This window comes from Vipera berus (genome assembly GCF_964194415.1).
Source record: "Vipera berus genome assembly, chromosome: 1".
In the NCBI taxonomy this organism is placed as follows: domain Eukaryota; kingdom Metazoa; phylum Chordata; class Lepidosauria; order Squamata; family Viperidae; genus Vipera; species Vipera berus.
Window position 1 is genome coordinate 42800996 of NC_138202.1, and position 5476 is coordinate 42806471.

Sequence of the window (5476 nt, forward strand, 5' to 3'; positions counted from 1 at the left end):
CCTGAATTGGATTTATAATCCACCAAAAAAAGAAATTGACTCCCAGGGAGGTGCATGACGTAAAATAGCGTTTCTATCCGCACTTCTTTTCCCGCTCGCCTTAATGGTTCCTCCCGGATACCTAGCTTTCCGAAGCCTCCTCGGTAAACTGAGAGGTCGTTTTGGGTTTAGTTGACCCTGGGTGAGGCCTAGCTCGTCAGGACAGGTAAGATTAGCGTTGTGGTGAATGGGGAGGGAGAGTTAGAGAGGGATTTATGAGGGTGCGTCTGATATCTTCAGGAGACTGGAGGCGACATTGGTTTGCCAATAGTGGATGTGTCATGTATCAAGCCATACACCATGGAAGATTTGGAGTTTCTATCACTGTAATTTTTCAACCATTAATTCTGGCTGGATGCATGTGTAGCTTCCTATCATAGAGGATGGCCACCTATGCCCACAAAAGGTGTATTGCTGTGTTACTTGCTCGGGGCGTACAATCATATTCTAGGCAAATTAGGTTGGGGAAGGGGACTTCGTTCTAGTATAAGCTTCTCCCATGAGAAAGAGCTAGACGTCTTTTTGTATCTGGAGCAGGGTGGGAATTAAATACCCATTCCACAATGCTACAGCTCTGCAATAGAAAAGGAATTCACATAATAAACCAGATATATTGGCCTGTTCTGGCCAGTGTCACACTTTCAAGCAAAGCATTGGGCTGCAGTCATCCTTTTTGTTTTACTTTCTAAGAATATAGGTGGAGCCTGTAGATTCTTAGAAATAAAGCTTATAATTAAAACTTAAACAATACCAAAACACTGGATAAAACTGATGGAAAGTGGCTTTTTGTTGTTAAGGGAAATGTTTGCAGTTTTGTTTGAAGGGCAGGTTGGTTATTCTTTTTAATGACACTTCAAAGTACTATTATTAGCTGTTTTGGGCTTTTCATTAACCTGTATTATACTATAGTAAATGACACTACATTTACAAAATGGCATTTAGTAAATAATGTCAAAATACATACTGCATGTATGTATTTTGTAATCCTATTTGGGATTATAAAATTTGGGGATTTATGCACAAGATTTGCACATTTCAATTACATTAATTTTTCATCAACTGTAATTCCTTTGACTTGTTCTACTATTACAAGGAAGTCTCTATGGGGGCAAGCCTGGCAAATGATGGATGCATTTGATACAAACTTGGCTTCTTGTGTATTTGCATCATGTGAGGGGCAAGCTTGCTTTGTGACATCCTCATGCATGTTTCATCATTTTACAAATGTCAGCATTTATGGATACTTCAATACCACCTTCTATGCTCTAGGCAAAATTTAAAGTTACAATAAAATATTTTCCACATAAAATGTTATGTAATGTTTCCTCTTAATTCACACCAATCCAATAGGACTTGTTTCACAATAACAATGAACTTGCTGCCAAATAGGTCTCATGTTTTATTATAAGCAATGATGCTCATGCGGAAATATGCCGTTAGTTGTAATCCTTTCTTTGTCCCTTTTTTTTCATAGTAACTACCATGAATGTTATCCACTTGGTGCGAGATCACTGGCCTATTGCATTGTGTCCCCTAGGATTCTTGGTGGGATGGTACTTTGACAAGAGGAGTGATGAGAAACTGGCAATATTCAGAAACAAGAGCAAATTATATCAAAGGTTAATTATTTTAATTGATTTCTTACAATCTCATTTTTTCTGATTATAAAATTGTTTCTGAAAAGTATATTTGAGGAAAGTTATTGGTAAATATAGCTGTTACTGCATTTTCATTGATGTGTGCAAAAGATCACAATTATTAAATTCTTTCTTTAAAGAATTTATATTGTAATATGTGTAGTATTGGTCCAAATATGGTTTGAAGCTTTACATAGTACAGAATATGGTTACCGTGTTCCTAGACATACTTGCTGATATTCATCCTTATTGATTTATGCTGACAGATAAAAAAGTTCATAATAGAAACAGCAGGTACATGCATAATATATAATTAAAAGAATATAAAATAATATTCAGTTAAAATATATGTAAAGGTTATTTCCAACCTTTACAAAGAAGCTTGTTATCAGTAGGCTGCAGTAGACACCCTCTGAATTTGGGAGAGTAGTAGTATTTCTGAGCATGGATATCATGATTATGGAAATGAATCTGCATGACGGCTTTATTTCTGAGCCTATAATAGTATTTATCTTCATCCTAAAAAGTTTAGAACCAAGTGCAAGATTCTGAAAATGTCATATTCCTATATGGTATTTTTTTCTTTTGTTATATTTTATTTTATGCTACTTTAGCTCCAAAATGCTTCTCATTTCCTTTGTTTTACTCATGTCTACTTTGGGCTTTAGAAAATCACAAAATTACCTTATTTTCTTTTTCTTCTATACTTGACTTTCCTTCCTTTCTTTTTCATTGTTACTAACTTTTGTTGAGTACCTATATTTCAATAAGTATTGTGAATCACTGTTTAGCAGACTTCTTAATTATTTCACCTCTTGATTACTGTACTAAAACTTATTAGGATGTTCCCTTTGCCATTGCTTCCATAACGTCCTTTGTATTATCCTATTAAGTTTATCTGTAAAGAAAGATTTGCCTGTTATTTTTTTCCCAATTCTAGAATTTAAAATAAGATATTGCCTCTTGCCCTAATCTGCAAATGCTGCAAATTTCCTTAACAGTTTCAACTTTTGTATCAGATTGTTTAGTGCTTTAAAAGTTTTTCTCCCTCTTACCCTTCAATCCTTGCTTAGCCTTGGAATATATTTACAGAACAGTTAGTAAAAATAGGTGACTTAGCTTGCTTTCTCTGTTACACAATTGAGAGAATCATCTGCCCCAATTATATCAGGAGTAGCATCTTGGACAACATTGCAGTTAATCTTTTTGATAGCAATCTGAATGTTATTCCTATTGCTTTATAATTTGGGGGGAAATATGAGCCAGCTGAAATCAGAGCATTGTACACTGAATGGAAGCTTAGCTTTCTCCATCCATTTATATACTCATTTTGTTCCACATACATGCAGCTGTGGATGGAGAGGGGCGAAATAAGTTTTGCAACTGGAAGATTCAAATATTTTTTTTTTCTGCATGTATGGGGAACTCAGGCTAGAAACTGGGAGACTGAGTTCTAGTTGTGTCTTAGGCATGAAAGGTGGCTGGGTGACTGGGCGAATCACTGTCTCTCAGCCTAACCTACCTCAAGGGTTGTTGTTGTGGAGAAAATAGGGGAAAGAAGGTGTGTTGGGTATGTTCACTGCCTTGAGTTATTTATAAAAAGCAATAAAAGTAGGATAAAAAAATAAATACTAAATGGGGGAAAAACTTCACAAATATTTGCAAGAACAAGCTAGTTCTCCATATAATTGTATATAGAGAATACCTATCCATTCTATCATTGCTTTCCATTTTTAAAGCTAATTATTTAAGGCTATTTTTAAATGTAAAATGTACTGATCTGGCATAATTTATTTTTAAACTTGTAATATTTTCTTTTCTTTTTATAGGGAATTGAAACCTGGTCAAGATGATATATGGAAATAATGTGAGAAACTGCTTCTCCTACAGTTTGTTTAAAAAAGTGATTGCTCCATAATAAAAATAGAATCTAGTATTACCTTTGTTCAAAGTATGATTACTAAAAAAATATGTAGCCCCAACTATATAATATTAATGTAATTCAAACATACAATTTGAAGTACGGGTGATAATATTAAGCAGGTTGGTACAGAGTGTTCCTGAGAAACTGTCTCTCAGAACCTGAACAGTCAGCTTCAGAGGCTATAGTTACATCCTGTAAACCATAGGATTGTAGTTGGTAGGGATCGGAAATTATGTATGTTTTCTGCATAAATTATTCTGGAATTTCTTGACAATTGATAAGATCTTTTTGTGCATTTAAATAAAAGTACTTTGAAACAGATTTAATACATGTATTGTTTTTACAAAATATTGATACCTTTACATTTTATAATAATATTTAGAAATATTTAGTTCTTAAAATTTTTGGTTTCTGTTACTTATGTGCCGTATTGAATATGTGCTTGTAAAATACTAGTATGCTAGACCAGGGGTCCTCAACCTTGGCAACTTTAAGACTTGTGGACATCAACTCCCAGAATTCTTCAGCCTGCAAAGCTGGCTGAGGAATTCTGGGACTTGAAGTCCACAAGTCTTAAAGTTGCCAAGGTTGAGGACCCCTGTGCTAGATTATGATTTTTTCAGCTTTGGCACATATCATAAATCCAGCCAATTGTAATTACTGAAAGAGCCCTAAGTGTCTTTTGGATGTCAGACGAACTGACATCTATTACTCCATTCATTGTCACTCTTGATTTGGCTGGCTAGGCAGATGTCCTTTTCTTCCAAAACCAACCTGAATTTTTTCCCTTTAATTGTTTTAAAGTCTTCCAAATGCGTACTCATCACACTATAACTGAGCACAACCCCACAAAAGTTTATTTTAATCTTTAAATCTAGGGCTACTACATCTTAGTTGCCAAAATTCTGGTGACCGTAACCGAAAGAGAATTACAGGAAACCACATTTGGCAGCCCAGATTTGGTAGCCCTGCACATCAAAACGAAAAACCGATACTATATAATCGCAATGATAGCAAACCCGTGACCAATTGTTGATTGTTCCAACAATCAACCAACGGCACAGCTTGCCCATGGAAGTTGTGGGCGCTTCATCACCGGAGGCTTCAAGAAGAGACTGGACAGCTATTTGTCAGAAATGGGATACAGTATCCTGCTTGAGCAGCGGGTTGGACTAGATCAGGGGTCTTCAAACTTGGCCCTTTTATAACTTGTGGACTTCAACTCCCAGAATTCCTCAGCCAGCAAAGCTGGCTGAGGAATTCTGGGAGTTGAAGTCCACAAGTCATAAAAGGGCCAAGTTTGAAGACCCCTGGACTAGATGACCTACAAGGTGCCTTCCAGCTCTTAAGTGTGCTACTATGGACTAGATCAGGGGTCTTCAAACTTGGCCCTTTTATGACTTTTCCAAAGCTGGCTGAGGAATTCTGGGAGTTGAAGTCCACAAGTCATAAAAGGGCCAAGTTTGAAGACCCCTGGACTAGATGACCTACAAGGTGCCTTCCAGCTCTTAAGTGTGCTACTATGGACTAGATCAGGGGTCTTCAAGCTTGGCCCTTTTATGACTTTTCCAAAGCTGGCTGAGGAATTCTGGGAGTTGAAGTCCACAAGTCATAAAAGGGCCAAGTTTGAAGACCCCTGGACTAGATGACCTACAAGGTGCCTTCCAGCTCTTAAGTGTGCTACTATTCCGACCAAAATACAGTACGCAAAGAGAGTTGTGTTCTTTTCTGACGGTACGGTGCGAGCCCGCCCGAATGAGCAAGGTCCCCTTCCGGTGCTGTCTGCTGTTCTCCTCCCTCAGCAGGAGCCCTGAGGCGCCGGAGCACGACCTCAGAGCCGCTCGGAGCGTTGCGATGGGCTCCCGAGGCGTTTGTT

The 5476-nt window shown here is 37.3% G+C and overlaps 1 long non-coding RNA gene across 1 annotated transcript; it reads left to right on the top strand.

Moving 5' to 3' along the window:
* The first annotated feature begins 114 nt into the window (after positions 1-114).
* Positions 115-3921, top strand: LOC308661559. The gene is made up of 3 exons (XR_014024970.1): positions 115-205; positions 1514-1658; positions 3506-3921. It is a non-coding gene; the product is annotated as an uncharacterized lncRNA (long non-coding RNA).
* Positions 3922-5476: the final 1555 nt, after the last annotated feature.